We start from the raw sequence: 18,737 nt of genomic DNA on the forward strand, positions 1-18,737 counted from the left end.
ACCATAAGTCATGAAATGACACCAGTAATTGAGTTGCGTGAGTACGTATTACTTTAGTCTTATTTTACTTGATTTTCAGGCAAATTTAAAATTGTTTTATTATGTCTTTCCATTAGAAGTTTCAAGTTATTTGCACTAGACGCAAACAGTAGAACGACCTCAGCAAAATAAACATGGTCCAGATGTGCTGCGTATATTCCTACTTCATTTTCCCAGCTTAACTATCTGGAAACAGTCTCAAGGAATGTTTGGACTAATTCTGGAGACATTGGAGTTACGAGCCTTATTTCCTTTTCATTTCTGAGGTTCGTACCCGCCCCTCCCCCCCTCCCCATTTCTAATGCAGTGTACTAGACGCTGTAACACTGACACACATCTTTTTCAGTTTAATAAAATATACCACAAAATCGGTTCCATTGTCAAGAGTTGTCAGTAGAGATTTTAGAGAACTTGACTTAAATGTTCTCTTTCAATAATAAAAATATGACTATATATGAGTTGGACTAAAGTAATTAAGCGTCGTGATAGAAAACTGAACTGTTGCAATGAGAAGGCAAGAGTTTAATACTGATAAAATCGACAATCTGACTGCTAGAATTTTGAACAGTGTAGAGTGTCTGAATAATGAATTTTGACATACAATCTACGATAGTTAGTTTTGCAAATCTGACCCCAAAGCCCAGAACTAAAACTGATACACAACACAAAAAGATCTGTCTCTCCATGACATACGTTGGCCCTGACTGAATAAAAAAACCATCAAAATATTTAGTCCTTACCTTTATTCAGCGCAATTCTGACTATGCGTTGCAGTACTGCTCCGTCTTGCGCGCCGCTGTGCTAAAGTTGCAAATTACTATATTTACACACAGATACTCATGAGATGTAATGAGTTCTGTGTTAGTTGCAAATCGAAGTATTGGTTTCTTTCCTGCTTTTGAAAAAAACTGTGATCAATCAAAATTTGTAAGAGAAAGGTAAGTGAAAAATGGCGCTGCAATAAGAGTGACTTAAAATAATTACGTTATAATTCCTCTCCAGGTAAATAAAAGATTCCATTACACTTCCTCCTTCTCAGACCTGTTACCATTACATCATCATCCTAATTAAACATATCGATAAATTGAGACTTTACATTTGAAACATAACATTACACCTGCTTCCACACTTCAACACAATTAACCACTATCTGCTTCTGCGCCTACCCAAATAGCAAAGATGATAACATAACCCTGTGATACAGCTTATAACATCGCTGCTCGCTCACATGTAACTGCACGAGAGCAAAGATATAACATTTTTGTAATATCCATTAATACTCAAATGACACATATCAGGCTCAACAGCTTTCTCAATATCTGTAAGTTTCAGAAAAAGGAATTATTTAAAGGTAAAAAATTTTATCAGAACCGAGTTACAAAATTCTTCCCCATCTGTGACTTCCAGGCGAGGCGATAAATCATACTATACAACGATGTTTACTTTTCTGTTTATGTAATTCGCTGTGTATGCATTAACAGCCTTCGGCTGTCCTAATCAAAAAACTCATTAACCAGCCTCAGTAAATTCCTTATTAATTTTTGTATCATCTTTCAGATCTGATTATTAAAATATTTAAGTTTCTTAATACCTATTTTGCAGGTACGTTCCCTACTTGCTCTATTAAGTCTGTATGGTCTGGACCGGATGAGACCGATAAAGTGGAGTATCTTGAGATGGTTCGTTTCTCGCATACGAAGAGAAACAACGTTTGAAGAAGTAAGCGAAGACCTTCCAGCTTCATGAGACACAGTAGTCTGATTGCACAGATTTTTCGAGTGCGGTCAAACAAGTTTTAATGGCGAAGAACGAAGGGAAAGGCCGTCTCTCTTCAAAGAACCGAGGAGACGCAGTGCAGCAATCGTCCCTAGTGTTCGAAGACCGTAGGACAACAATTGAGAAGAGGTCAGAAATAATGATGAATGCGTTTCCAATACGTTGTATGGCATTTTGAACATGACGGAAGTCGCCGCCCTCTGGATTGCGTGTCTTCACTCTGCGAACCGAGGAGGCGTCGGACATATAGCAGCCAAGCCGGATGACTTCTTTAATCACTTAATCACCATGAACGCATGCTAGGTGTGGCAGATAAAGATCCAAAGTAAGCAGTGGAAACACGTGGAGCTTCCACCACCGATAAAGGTGGGGACCCTAACCTTCATTTGGGAAGATGATTCTAAGTGTCTTTCGAGCGGCCAATGTATGGGGCTGACATGGTATTTTCGTATATCAAACCGAATTGACAATGTTACTGGAGGTCGTGAATACGAAGCGCCGAGTAACGTATCTAAAGTAGTGGTTTTTGCCGCAAGACAATTCCTCAGCTCATTCTGCACACTGTAACTGTTTTACTTATTTTTTGTGTATGAGAACTGGTTTCCCAATGTTTAACTTTCGTGTGTGTCTGTGTTACAACGCGAACCTGAACAATGCAAGTAATGTGCTTACGTGAACACTATCTGATAAAGAGTCGCCACATCCATCACAAACCGAGTAACGGCATTACAGTTAACTTCTACCAAAGATAATTAGAAAACCTAACACTGTATACTGAATATGTTATTCTGTGAAATTGTGTATTGTGCAGTGCAGTGAACAGAGCTACAATACGTGACTTGATAGTACGTGTATTGCAGTTCCAACACACGGAACCAGCGGAGTAAAAGTCTGTATAAAATTACTGGTAGAAATTTGAAACAACAACTGTCCTAATTTGTTCTACTAAATGCCCTCTGCAAACGAAACCATAACAAAACTTTACATAAGCTAACACTGAAGATAATTTTCAAAGGCAATACTTAACTGTGAATGATCTTACTGTGTTCAAGCTCTGAACTGAAACAGGCTGTAACAAATTTTCAATCCTTATTCTGGAAACGGAAAATCGGTTCCGCTCGAAAGTGGTGAAAATTATAATACAACGCAGCACCAAACCAAGTAAAGGAAAGAAAATGGCTTGCCAAAATGCAACGCAAGATAAAACAGCTATGCTAAGCACATCACGCTTTATATTTTGAGCAACTGTGTTCTATCGAGTGCAACGCAGCAACACAAAATTAGGAAATAAACTTTCGTGAGGAGATGGTGGTAGAAACTACATTTACTGAATAATTGTAGAAGAAACTACCTTTCAACAGCAGTATCATGTATTATGAAACTCTTTCCTTAACAACAATCTTTATAAAATTAACTTCTTACTAAGATATATTACCCTCACACATAATACGTTACTGAAATGGTATATGAGTGATAAAACTATAACTCTTGAGTGCAAGCAGAATGAGCAGATAATTTTGTCTAATCTCGTCTCAACAATCAAATTAAATGCCCAGAACACATTTAAGAAACGTTGTGCCAATATTTCCCCCTTTGAAACTTATCATAATTTACGCGCGAGCGACCAATGGAGCTACATTACCTAAGTATGTTCACACTTCTCAAAATCTTCACACGTCTCAAATCAACTTACCAATTTGTGGAAATCCATCGTTCTCGCACGCGTGGCAACAGCAACTGATGATTAAGAAAGACCCACACAAAACCACAGCCACACCATGAGAGAAATTTATGTCAAAAGCCTAGTCTCGTTTCCGTACTGCAATATACACTACTGGCCATAAAAATTGCTATGCCACGAAGATCACGTGCTACAGACGCGAAATTTAACCGACAGGAAGAAGATGCTGTGATATGCAAATGATTAGCTTTTCAGAGCATTCACACAAGGTTGGCGCCGGTGGCGACACCTACAATGTGCTGACATGAGGAAAGTTTCCAACCGATTTCTCATACACAAACAGCAGTTGACCGTCGTTGCCTATTGAAACGTTATTGAGATACCTCGTGTAAGGACGAGAAATGCGTACCATAACGTTTCCGACTTTGATAACGGTCGGGTTGTGGCCTATCGCGATTGCAGTTTATCGTATCGCGACATTGCTGCTCGCGTTGGTCGAGATCCAATGACTGTCAGAAGAATATGGAATCGGTGGGTTCAGGAGGGTAATACGGAACGCCGTGCTGGATCCCAACGGCCTCGTACCACTAGCAGTCGAGATGACAAGCATCTTATCCGCATGGCTGTAACGGATCGTGCATCCACGTCTCGATCCCTGAGTCAACAGATGGGGACGTTTGCGAGACAACAACCATCTGCACGAACAGTTCGACGACGTTTGCAGCAGAAAGGACTATCAGCTCGGAGACCATGGCTGCCGTTACCCTTGACGCTGCATCTCAGACAGGAGCGCCTGCGATGGTGTACTCAACGACGAACCTGGGTGCACGAATGGCAAAACGTAATTTTTTCGGATGAATCCAGGTTCTGTTTACAGCATCATGATGGCCGCATCCGTGTTGGGCGACATCGCGGTGAACGCACATGGAAGCGTGTTTCGTCGTCGCCATACTGGCGTATCACCCGGCTTGATGGTATGGGATGCCATTGGTTACACGTCTCGGTCATCTCTTTTTCGCATTGACGGCACTTTGACCAGTGGACGTTACGTTTCAGATGTGTTACGACCCGTGGCTCTACCTTTCATTCGATCCCTGCGAAACCCTACATTTCAGCAGGATAATGCACGACCGCATGTTGCAGGTCTTGTACGGGTCTTTTTGGATACAGAAAATGTTCGACTGCTGCCATGGCCAGCACATTCTCCAGATCTCTCACCAATTGAAAACATCTGTTCAATGGTGGTCCAGGAACTGGCTCGTCCCAATAAGCCAGTCACTACTCTTGATGAACTGTGGTACCGTGTTGAAGCTGCACAGGCAGCTGTACCTGTACACGCCATCCAAGCTCTGTTTGTCTCAATGCCCAAGCATATTAAGGGAGTTAATTCGGCCAGAGGTGGTTGGGTACTGATTTCTCGGGATCTATGCACCCAAATTGCGTGAAAATGTAATCACATGTCAGTTCTAGTATAATATATTTGTCCAATGAATACCCGTTTATCATCTGCATTTCTTCTTGGTGTAGCAATTTTAATGGCCAGTAGTGTGTATATATTCTATGATGCATTGGCCAAGGAATGAAATTTCTCTCGGTATATCTTTATTTCTTTTTTCTCAAATCAGTTTTTACACAATCACGTTTCTCTGTTTCTGTGTTCTGTAAGTTATATCCTGGCCACTTAGCTGTGTGAACAAGACCCGTCTCCCTCCCTCCCTAACCCCCTCCCCCCCCCCCCTCCCTCTCTCTTCTCATTGAACTCTGCGCTAGTGATGACAACGCTACTGGTAACCAAAGATCATATTGTTTGCACTAAGAACTTCTGCGGCGTAACATATCGACTTCTGTTTGAAAAATATCCAGTGTACAGACATGATTTATGACACATCAAATAAAAATACAGTTCACATCACCTTTGTTGAATACTAAAAAGAAGCTAGAAACCTTACAACGGGGCTATCTACTATGCCCCCACGCCCGTTTCGTCTGATGCAGCAACCAGTGAGTAGTGAGCTACTCCTCTTTCCCTTGATGAATAAATAATCGCATGGTACTAAGTTCCGGAATAACGACGCTGTAATATTCAAGATGAAACGTTGTTTGAACGGCTAAGATGCTAATCTTGCATTATTCTGTGGTCGTAGAGTATATTACAGCCGCATTCAACAACCAGAATGTGAGGCCATATGTCCCCCACAAAATGCACCATTTCCAGCGCCAGGACAGCGGTCCCGCCACCTCATTATGTAGTGGAAAGGGAACTTGCAGAAAATGTGGATAGGTTGTCCAGAAAGGTAGGAACCCTTGTACAGCCGGTCTGTTCTATGTCGATGACAAGGGCTAACATGCGGTCTGGAACTGAAACACCAAACATTGTCAGGAGGAAAAATAATCCAGGGAATCGAAGTACCAAGAGAAATATCCTATTTGCAAGCTATAAAAGTTGATGCTACTCAGAAATCACCGAGCATTGTGAAGTAAACTAATTCGGAGTCCAAGAAGTAAATTCAAAGGATTTATTTGGTTCAAATGGCTGTGAGCACTATGGGACTTAACTTCTAAGGTCATCAGTCCCCTAGAAGGACATCACACACATCCATGCCCGAGGCAGGGTTCGAACCTGCGACCGTAGCGGTCTCGCGGCTCCAGACTGTAGCGCCTAGAACCGCTCGGCCACCCCGACCGGCAAGGACTTATTCATATAGACTTTATAAACTGAAGCTGCCACAAATATCTATGGATGGAAGCGAACTTACGATGGTGGATTTGCCGCAAAATGAGTTGTGTATCGTTCACCAAACTTAAGTTATAGACAGACAAAACCCAAGAGACAGACAGATCAGAAGTCAGTAGTCTGTCCGCAAAGATTAAATCACTACCTTTACCAACGAAAGAGAAATTGGTGGTAAAGAGATCTAAAGCAAAAAGAGGCACCCCAAAGCCATTAGATCACACTGCTTTCATCTTTTGTGATGAATCTGACTAAAGAACTATTTATATGAACATGAGAGGCTATGGGAGTAAACGAAGAAACGCGAACATCCATCTGCACTCTCCGCGATAGACGTATAGATAGAGGCAAGAAGAACACAAAAATCAGCTGATAAAATGGTTCCGATTTTCCAGTGGAACGTATATGGGTTTAGAGCATTGTGGAGAAGGTCACAGTTTTAGCACAGGGCAGATATCTGTGCTTGCGTTTATAGAAAAGTCATTTTAAACTATGTGAGTCACGTTATCTAAGGGGCTAGAGCCCCCATAGCATGAATGACCACAGACGGGAGAGAACTAAAGAAATTGTAAATCATTATCGACTCTTCGAACTCCCCTTACACACTAGCTTGACCATACTTTCACTCTACTTGCTCTCTACCAGAGTTCAAGAAAATGAGGTTCGCAGCAACATCATCAAACAGCTCCCTTGACTGTTTGAAGATCTCAGCGCACACAGTGTATTATGGGGCTTAACAACCACATGCCGTCAAAGTCTGGGAACGACTTGTTGCCAGAAACATGTGTTTATTGAAGACGGAGAAAAGCACGGAATTTGTAATGTTCCCCAAGTGTTAGAGGGTTTCGTGACTGTGTGTTTTCGCGCAGCAGCGCAGAGACGATTCTATGGCTGCTTAATAAACACTGCAATTACAATAAAACCTCTCTGTAAATTACAGTACCTATGTAATGTTAAAATAACCGGCCTGGCATCTTATCGTTCTCTCTCTTCCTTTTCAGCCATTGTCCAGTACTGTCGCAATATTCTGTGTTACGTAGAGATTCTGTTTTGTATACTCATTTTGCTTAATAACAATTATTTAATTTCATTGTGTTTATCATTACGACCAATCGTACCATTTTTCCTCAGCTTTTTCATGCATTGGTTAACTAAATGTGGCTTACTTTGTGTGGGGTGTCTGTTGGTGACTGACCGCATAATAACGGCGCCAATAAGTGTAATACGATTGGTTTGCTTACAAAATAGAACCTACATCTAAAATTTCATCTTCTGCAAAACGAAGTCCGATACCATTTAGGCGTAAATGAAGTCCGACAATTTTACTCGCAAACAGACAATCCCGATAGAGAAGCCTAGCTAAACAATATCAATCATTACCTATGATGGTGATAACAGCATTCCAATTTCAACATTTAAAAAATATTTTACACGATTTTTGAAGTACGTAATTTTCTTGATTTCATTGAAGGTTCAATTAACTAAATGCATAATAATATATAATTAAATAATAAAACTAATAAATGTAAACCCACCAGTAAAAAAGGCTCCCCTAGTACAGAACTTACTTATGTATGTATACGTGTACTATTGTAAATGTGGTATCTAACAAAACATTTTATATTTCTGTTACATGAAAGATCACTGTAACGAGATCCGAGGCAATTGCAACGAGCTGGCTAATACGAGACGTGGAGGACGATCCTTAAAAGAAAAAACCATGTCTCGAGACGCTGAAAAACAGTAAGAAAGGAGGTAAGGACATTATTGTTTTTCTTTGCTCTGATGTGCAAAAGTCAGTTGTTGTTGTTGTTGTGGTCTTCAGTCCTGAGACTGGTTTGATGCAGCTCTCCATGCTAATCTATCCTGTGCAAGCTCCTTCATCTCCTAGTATCTACTGCAACCTACATCCTTCTGAATCTGATTGGTGTATTCATCTCTTGGTCTCCTTCAACGATTTTTACCCTCCACGCTGCCCTCCAATGCTAAATTTGTGATCCCTTGATGCCTCAGGACATGTCCTACGAACCGATCCCATCTTCTAGTCAACATGTGCCACAAACGTCCCTTCTCCCCAATCCTATTTAATACCTCCTCATTAGTTACGTGATCTACCCACCTAATCTTCAACAAATTTCTGTAGCACCACATTTAGAAAGCTTCTATTCTCTTCTTGTCCAAACTATTTATTGTCCATGTTTCACTTCCATACATGGCTACACTCCATACAAATACTTTCAGCAACGACTTCCTGACACACAAATCTATACTCGATGTTAACAAATTTCTCTTCTTCAGAAACGATTTCCTTGCCATTGCCAGTCTACATTTTATATCCTCTCTACTGCGACCATCATAAGTTATTTTGCTCCCCAAATAGCAAACCTCCTTTACTACTTTAAGTGTCTCATTTTCTAATCTAATTCCCTCAGCATCACCCGACTTAATTCGACTACATTCCATTATCCTCGTTTTGCTTTTGTTGATATTCATCTTACATCCTCCTTTGAAGACACTGTCATTTCCGTCCAACTGCTCTTCCAAGTCTTTTACAGTCTCTGACAGAATTACAATGTAATCGGCGAACCTCAATGTTTTTATTTCTTCTCCCTGTATTTTAATACCTACTCCAAATTTTTCTTTTGTTTCCTTTACTACTTATTCAATATACAGATTGAATAACATCGGGGAGAGGCTACAGCCCTGTCTCACTCCCTTCCCAACCACTGCTTCCCTTTCATGACCCTCGACTCTTATAACCGCCATCTGGTTTCTCTACAAATTGTATACAGCCATTCGCTTCCTGTATTTTAATCCTGCCACCTTCAGAATTTGAAAGAGAGTAAGTCTACAAATGCTAGAAACGTAGGTTTGCCTTTCCTTAATCTTTCTTCTAAGATAGTTCGGTAATTTTCACATCTGTCAACACCTGCTTTCTTTGGGTTTGGAATTATTATATTCTTCTTGAAGGCTGAGGTTATTTCGCCTGTCTCATACATCTTGCTCACCAGATGGTAGAGTTTTGTCGGGACTGGCTCTCCCAAGGCTGTCAGTAGTTCTAATGGAATGTTGTCTACTCCCAGGGTCTTGTTCCGACTCAGGTCTTTCAGTGCTCTGTCAAACTCTTCACGCAATATCGTATCTCCCATTTCATCTTCATCTACATCCTCTTCCATTTCCATAATATTGTCCTCAAGTACATCGCCCTTGTATAGACCCTCTATATACTACTTCCACCTACCTGCTTTCCCCTCTTTGCTTAGAACTGGGTTTCCATCTGGGCTCTTGATATTCATGCAAGTGGCTCTCTTTTCTCCAAAGGTCTCCTTAATTTTTCTGTAGGCTGTATCTATCTTACCCCTAGTGAGATAAGCCTCTACATCCTTACATTTGTCCTCTAGCCATGCCTGCTTAGCCAATTTGCACTTCCTGTCGATCTCATTTTTGAGACGTTTGTATTCCTTTTTCCCCTGCTTCATTATCTGCATTTTTATATTTTCTCCTTTCATCAATTAAATTCAATATTTCTTCTGTTACCCAAGGATTTCTACTAGCCCTCGTCTTTTTATCTACTTGATCCTCTGCTGCCTTTACTACTTCATCCCTCAGAGCTACCCATTCGTCTTCTACTGTATTTCCTTCCCCCATTCCTGTCAATTGTTCCCTTATGCTGTCCCTGAAACTCTGTACAACCTCTGGTTTAGTCAGTTTATCCAGGTCCCCTCTCCTTAAATTCCCACCTTTTTGCCATTTCTTCGGTTTTAATCTACGGTTCATAACCAATAGATTGTGGTCAGAGTCCACATCTACCCCTGGAAATGTCCTACAATTTAAAACCTGGTTCCTAAATCTCTGTCTTACCATTATATAATCTATCTGATACCTTTTAGTATCTCTAGGATTCTTCCATATATGCAGCCTTCTTTTATGATTTTTGAACCAAGTTATGCTCTGTGCAAAATTCTACCAGACGGCTTCCTCTCTCATTACTTAGGCCCAATCCATATTCACCTATTATGTTTCCTTCTCTCGCTTTTCCTACTGTCGAATTCCAATCACCCATGACTATTAAATTTTCGTCTGCCTTCACTACCTGAATAGTTTCTTTTCTCTCATCATACATTTCTTCAATTTCTTCGTCATCTGCAGAGCTAGTTGGCATATAAACTTGTACTACTGTAGGAGGCATGGGCTTCGTGTCTATCTTGGCCACAATAATGTGTTCACTATGCTGTTTGTAGTAGCTTACCCGCACTCCTGTTTTTTTATTCATTATTAAACCTACTCCTGCATTACCCCTATTTGATTTTATATTTATAACCCTGTATTCACCTGATCAAAAGTCTTGTTGCTCCTGCCACCGAACTTCACTAATTCCCACTATATCTAACTTTAACCTATCCATTTCCCTTTTTAAATTTTCTAACCTACCTGCCCGATTAAGGGATCTGACATTCCATGCTCCGATCCGTAGAATGCCAGTTTTCTTTCTCCTGATAACGACGTCCTCTTGAGTAGTCCCTGCTCGGAGATCCAAATGGGGGACTATTTTACCTCCGGAATATTTTACCCAAGAGGACACCACCATCATTTAACCATACAGTAAAGCTGTCACATAGGGAGTGTTAAATTAAAAAAAAAAACTGCTCGTAATAGCTTCCTAGTTTTTTTGTGAATTTTACAAATCTTAATGTCGGCAAGATGGCCGTTTTCTAGAACGACTGAGAATCATGTAGCTGGATTGTTTTATTTTAAATCGCTATACAGTAACAATAACTCTTACTAAATAACGTTTGCCGTGTGTAAAATGAGGAGAATTAGCGGTCAAATTTATTAAATTCAGTGAGGTGCATTTCTTAAATTCATGGGCCAAGTCGGTGGAAACATTAAAATAGCTACACCACGCGGAGTAGAATCAGACGTAGACAGTAACCGCCGGCCGCGGTGGTCTAACGGTTCTAGGCGCGCAGTCCGGAACCGCACGGCTGCTACGGTAGCAGGTTCGAATCCTGCCTCGGGCATGGGTGTGTGTGATGTCCTTAGGTTAGTTGGGTTTAAGTAGTTCTAAGTTTTAGGGGACTGATGACCACAGATGTTAAGTCCCATAGTGCTCAGAGCCATTTGAACCATTTTTTAGACAGTGACGAGCAAAATATGGCGAGTCACGAAACTCAAAATAAGGAATTGTCGGCGGGCGAAAATGTACCTACGGCCGAACATACTGAAGAACGTACCCAGAGTGAATCAGTACCAACTAATTTAGCGGAATTGTTCACATTTTTTAGAGAACAGATGCAAGGTTTACATCGCGCTGTTCTTGAACAAAATGGACATTTTATAGAAGTTCAGAAAAAAGTAACAGACATCTTAGATGCAAAACTGAAAATTGCATCCACTGAAATTAAATCTGCTTCGAGTGGTAGTTCAGACGTAAAACTGCAAAATGTAACTGATAATTGAAACGCAAAACTACAGAATGTGACTGACAGTTTAGAAGGAAAACTTCAAAATCAGACTGACAGTTTAAATAGAAGACTTCAAACTGCGGCCACTAACTAGAATTTGAACGGCATAGCCCATCAGATAGAAAATTCAATAAAATTGAAACTAACTTCACAAATATTAGTGATAAATTTGACGAATTGCTAAAAACATACAAGCACTTGCCCGAAGCTGTCAATGATGTAACCAAGCAGGTCGCGCAAGTTAATGCAGCACAAAGTACATAAGAAAATTCTGTGCAGTAAATAAATACACAGGTATAGGTACTCGCTATAGATATAAGCGAAGTTTGTAGAGAAAGGCAATCAGTTTACTCTTGACTTTGTAAAGTGGTTGAACATGAAAGACGATCAATTTCAAGAATATTTACGGAATGAACTGCCTGTAACCGTAAAGAAAGCAACAAGCGAAGCCTTGTCTGCAGCAAACATGTTAGGTGAAAACACCGAACAGGTTTCTGAATGGAAACAGACACTTCCACAAGAAGTAGACACGTTAAAAAGGGAACTGGCAGCAATAAAAGACGCAGCAGGCGAGGCTGATTTACGTTTCAATAAGTTGCCAGAGGCGCAGTCTGTGACATCTCAAGCAGCAAGACGTATCAGCTGTTCGGTAACAATGCCCAGCCCGCAACCCGTTCACGTAGCTTGTGAACAGGGGGTGGCCAGTTCTCTTTCTAATATACTTGTGGAAGAGAGTTTGCTAAAATACAGAATTCCAAAGTTTTACACCGGATCGCAAAATACCACGCCCGGTCACTTTTATTACAAGGTCCATGGTATACAACCAAAGTCATGGAACGATAAACAGAAAATACAGTTTGTCACTACCCATATGCCATACTTCTGAGGAATTCGAGAAAGCTTTTCTAAGTAAGTATTGGTCAGCAAAAACACATGAACGTTTAAGGCGTGAGGTATATGATTCCAAGATGTACAATAGTAAAGCAGGTACACCGCGTAAATAAAGTATATAAATAAGACGATATATTGGGATGAACCAATGCCCTGATAAGAAGTCATATGGTTTTTAAAATCAAAATTATCAGTATCAATAATAGAAAAACTACTTCATGTACCACGTTCAGATGTAGAACTTTTCATGTGAACGCTTGATTCTATTGACCTGTTGCGTGAAGAAGCGAAATTGAACTGGGGCAGTACTGCTCAAACATCGACTAACAACAGTAATAACTATTACAAATATCAGAATAATAGTGGTAATGGTAACGAAAATGGGAATAGTTCGCCTCCATCTTACAATAGCAATAATAACCTAGGACCAAGGGATGGAAGAAATTCTCCTCCTTTTAATAAGGGGTTTGGCAAGACAACAGGTATCATCCAGGGTACTGTAATTACAATAGTAATAACAGTAATGAAGCAAACCGCTGGCAACCTATACCAGAGCAGTCAAACAGTAATTGGCATCCTAACACAGGAACCAATATTCAATCAGCTGCCGCTCCTGCACCACCGAACAGTGCCGCTGAACACAATAGTTCTGGATAAAACTGGAGACAACAGCTACTAGTGAGAATTATAGAAGTGGTGGACAACACTACGCCCAGCACTTCAGAGGTGTTACACAGAATACGAACTCATACAGCCCTCATATGGTGGTCGCGGAAGAAGCAGGGGGCAAAGGTCGTAAGAGTGTGTATTTAATAAGATATAATCTGGGCAAATATCTGAGTGATGAACTTAGCAAATAAAAGTATTTGTGTAAACTAACAGAAAGCGAAACATTCCAGGCCTAATTTCACGCAGTAGTAGGTGGGATACCAACCACAGTTACTGTTGACACAGGCGCGCGCTACAAATTGTATGGCTTTAGAATTCTGTATTAAGATTTGTGAACTTCACACACCACGTACGCTGCCGGTAAACAATTGTAGGATCATTGGTGCGTTTGGAAATAAGTCAAGGGGAGTACGCATGCCGACTCATGTATTAGTTCAGGCAGGTAATTTAGCTATAGATAGCACATTCCTGGTTTTTGAAGGTTTATCAGTGAGCTGCATATGGGGAGTAGCTTTCTTACAAGAAAGAGACGCATTAATTGACCTTCCTTGCGGCAAATGTGTGTTAAAAGTGAATGGGAAGGGGATAGCCCTGCCACTCATTAAAAGCAAGCCGCTTCACAGTAAATTATGTCAAGGAGTCCGAATCAAATACATAAAACCAGAGGGAATTTTGTGTGACTATCAATTTCCTATACTGCCAGATCAATCACAGCCCAGTCAACAGGAATTTAATGTACAGTCTTGCAGACAGGAAATACGAAGCAAAGTTTATGAAACAGTTTGTTTAAACGCTGTACAACAAAAGGAACTGATTAAACTCTTAAAAAAATATATACCTGTTTCTGATGAAATGTTCGGTATAATTAAAGGATATGTGTATACCAGGCAAGTAAAGCCTCACGAAACATTTTGCCACTGTACCTGTTCTGTCCCGTGAGCCTGCAAAGGAGCTGTATCGAATGAAATCCGTCGCATGTTACAACAAGATATATAGAAATATTTTGCTGAATAAACATTTCCTGGAGTGGATGTACCTACGTAAATATTATAAGAATTTTAAATATTTTAGTACGTAAGAGATTTCATAGTATACATAGGAGTCTTAAGACAAGTTTATTTTCTTCATGTGCATAAGTAGATCTTAAGTAAAACTTTCGCTGAACAACAAATTTCATTAATAATATGATGAGAAAAGTAACAAGAATATTACTAGTAACAAGAACATTATTATATATTATTATATAAAGTAACAAGAATATTATTTGCATCCATTCTCATGGATGTAATTCTTACATTTCTTTTGCTATGCAGTCCTAACCAATGAAAGTAAGGCAGCGGCCATGCAGATGATAAAGTTTTGTCCAGATGCAACAATTAGTAGGATAAAATGATTTTCTGTTCATGCGTGGCAGGTACTTTGCAAACATAAACAGCAAGCTACTGTGCGTCGTGTTTTAGTTTGAAGTGATAAAACTATTGAGATTTTAGTTCGATAACAGTGAAATGGCAACATTCTGCCATAAGCATATTCGTATTCTGCACTAATTCTCGAGACTAATTGCAACGGTACACACCAGTTTGTGTGAGGTAAAAACAGTGATGTCCTTAGCTCCAATAGTACTGAATCAACTCGCATTACATACTGACAAAACACTGTAAAGCTAGGCTTCACTACTGTAAACAGCTACACAACGAAGTTAATGTCGCGAAGAATTGTAAGAGGAAAAAGTTATAGAGCATAAACACTACGTAAATGATACAGTTGGTACAAACAACAGAGTACATAAGCTGTGGGATTTTTCTTTGAGCACATTTGTAAGTAACATGAGACGAACCAACAGGGCATGAGTAATAAGTTGTCAGTGGCAAACAGAACTTTCAGTGGTGAAGTAGTGCACGTACATTTGCATTGCACGGGAGGACTCATTATACAAGAGCAAAAAGAAATACGTGTTATCAGTACACGTTAAACGCATGATAATACAATTTCGCCTGGTGAAATAAATACATACACTTTGCACTAACGTCGAATGGACGGCACTCTTAGTGGCAAGCGAATTTAATTTATGTACTCACCCAGATGACAGCACTGAATTGATGTGATGATCCGCTGAAGTGAAACACATTGAAGTGTTGTTACTTAGAACTCAGTTAGTGTGTATCACGCTTAAACTGTGGAACAGACTGTAGCGCTGGAACTTTATGAATGTGACGTCACGTGTGACTTATTACACGCCGACGCGAAGTTAAGCGCTTAAGAAACGTAAACTTTAATAAACATTTTGCAAACCTGTAATGCACGGTATTCTGCGGACATTAATGAATGTGCGGAAACCGAAACTAACATGAACGTGTTATTGCAGTAACGGTATTGATGTTTAAATGGTTCAAATGGCTCTGAGCACTATGGGACTCAACTGCTGTGGTCATAAGTCCCCTAGAACTTCGAACTACTTAAACCTAACTAACCTAAGGACATCATACACATCCATGCCCGAGGCAGGATTTGAACCTGCGACCGTAGCGGTCGTGCGGATCCAGACTGTAGCGCCTAGAACCGCTCGGCCTTTTACCGCTCGGCCACTCCGGCCGGCGGGTATTGATGTCAACTGACAGTACAGCGCACGTACAAAAACCATACATTAGACCTTTTGTATCACAACGCAAACATGTATACTATGTAACCCATAGCTATCACCGAACAAATTGATGTAAATTAGTGTTGCAAGTGATTACAATTACCTACTAATAAAATTCTTTTTAGGGAGTGTGAATTAAAAATTGTTTTACTGGCCCCAATTTACGATTGTTTCATATATCCCCGTATCCTGTGCTGAATGGATCCTGTCGAGCACAACCAGTGCAGAACTCCGCATCTTTCATGCACCATCGCAGATCGTCGTAGCCCTCACGGACGCAGATTTGTCAACATACCGAGCACGCTGCCGTGACCGCTCTATACGACAGCAACGGCAAATGCTGCAGCCCGACTCACTTTGTCTACAATGCGTCGCCTTTACAACCGTCGAGCAACAATGAATAAAGTTCAGCTGAGTGATTATTGTAAACAGTTTAAAAAAACACGTATTTCTGTATCGAAAACCCGTACAATGATTCCTAAAAATTACTAAATTAATGTTTTTTCTAACGACATAATTTCTTCATCCTGATTCATTGTACTCAATGATCTGATTCTGTCAATGTGTAATGCTTTAGAAGTGTATAAAAAAGGAACTGGATGCCTATGCCTTTCCTCTCGTTAGGCCAGGTTCCAGCAGGATTACACCCGAGTGGGAAAGCAAATTACATTCCTGAAAAAAGCTAAATCTAAGGACTAAAAGCTAATACAGTAATGAAAATTTTTAATGTTTTTTCTTAAAGACTTGAAATTTTTAAAAATTTTGGGGGCTGTTTAAAGTTCTCCAAGTGTGATTTCGTGACAGTGTGTTTCCGTGCTGTAGCGCTGAGACGATTTTATCGCTGCTTAATAGAACTGCGATTACAATAATTTCTCTCTGTAAATAACGGTATCTATGAAATGTTAAATGAATCGGACCGGCGACTTCGTGTTCTATCTCTTCCTGTTCAGCCATTGTCCAGTACGGTCGCAATAATCTGTGTTACATAGAGGTTCTGTTTTTTGAACTCATTTGCGCAATAATAATTATTTAATTTCGTAGTGTTTATCATTACGACTAATCATACCTCTTTTACTGAGCTTTTTTCATGAATGAAATAAGTAAATGAGGCTTACTTTGTGTGGGGATATCTGTTGGTGAATGACCGCGTATTAACGGCACCAATCAGTGTAATACGATTGGTTTGCTCTCAAAATAGAACCTGCATCTAAAATTTCACCTTTTGCAAAACGAGGCCCGATAGCTTTTAGGCGTAAATCACGTCCTAAAATTTTACTCACCAACAGACAATCCCGGTAAATAAGCCTAGCTAAGAAATGTCTATCATTACCTATGATATTGGTAATTACATTCCAATTTCAATATCTAAAATATTTCTACATTATTTTTCAAGTACGTAATTTTCTTGATTTAATTGAAAGTTCAATTAACTAAAGCCAAAATAATAAAAAATTAAAAAATAAGATCAACAAAATTTAAAACCACTATTAAAAACTGATCTCTTGCATGGGGACGTTCTCTGTCATGGATCTATCCTTATTCTCCATAGCCCTTGCGCGTGCTATCCAGCAGGAAGTGGAAGATGGCAGCTCAGTCCAGTGACCTCGGTCTGTATTAATCTACCAGAAAGAGCAATGCTTGGAATAAAATGGCCTAAATTGGTGCTCAGCAAGGCTAACTGGAGAATGTACATTTTATTTGAGGGTAGAAACAGCGTCCAGCATGGTGCTGATCATTTCAGCAGAAAGATCAACCACGCTGCTGAAGTATCGATACCGAAGTTTTCGGAACAGCCGTGGAGACCCCTTGTCTCGTGGTGGAGTGAGGACTGTCGCTCTGCAATGATGGACAGGCACACAACACTGCATTGGTTAAAATGTTGAGGATATGGTGCGAACCTTGTCGGGTGGAGAAACAAAATGACGTATTGTAAGTAAGGGGAGTAAGATGATATCGTGGCGCAGTTAGTGAACACCGGCAGTCCCCATAAACCAACCCATGTATGGGAATCTATTAGGAGGATGTTGGGGAGAGGTGGGAGCTGCCCTATTAATGTTTTAATGAACAACTTAAGTCTTCTGACGAGCAAGAGAGTCATGGCGCAGACAGTGGCTTAGAATTTCGCTTAAATCACCAAAACTGCAACCAAACTAAAGTTGTTGTCACTACCTTGTGCTTGTTGAGAGAGACAGTCCGGACCTCACTTCGGCTTGTAATGAAGTTTATAGCTCCCCTCTCTCCATGTGCGTTTCGATTCAACGTTCACTCACCAAGTGACACGGCACCAAGTCCGACAAAATCGATTGGGGAATGTTTCCCCTAAGGAAATTCCCTAATTCTAACTTAGTATGGGAGACTGGACACTTCCTGATATCTGGAAGGACTCGAAATACCCAAGTCTTGCCCTGAACTTGGAGTGGATAGTTTATCGTCACTTTGTGTGAATGTTAGAATCTAGGCAGCCCATGCATCGCTATTAGTGCAGGTTCAAGAGATATCGCAATGCTATTAATAACCTGGGACTGTTAAGGCGACTATACACAGACTTTCCTACAGAAACAGCACTTAACTGCTTCTTGATCTTGCTGTGTTGTTTGGAGGCATAATATCCTCAGACAGGTACATATACGGGGCTTTCAAGGACGGCTTTCTGTTTTTGTATAGTCCTTCCTCTCCCATCGTTATTTTAGTATCAAGTTACTGTCCCACAAGGTGGTGTTTTGGGCCTGACTTTGTTTTTTATAGATATAGGTAGCATAACAACACAGTAAACAGACCTTGGCGAAGGTCTCTATTTGTGGGCGACTCTTCAGTTTTTTACTCATCTTCCAGTCTTGCGACTGG

Source organism: Schistocerca piceifrons, chromosome 5 (assembly GCF_021461385.2).
Source record: "Schistocerca piceifrons isolate TAMUIC-IGC-003096 chromosome 5, iqSchPice1.1, whole genome shotgun sequence".
Taxonomy (NCBI): domain Eukaryota; kingdom Metazoa; phylum Arthropoda; class Insecta; order Orthoptera; family Acrididae; genus Schistocerca; species Schistocerca piceifrons.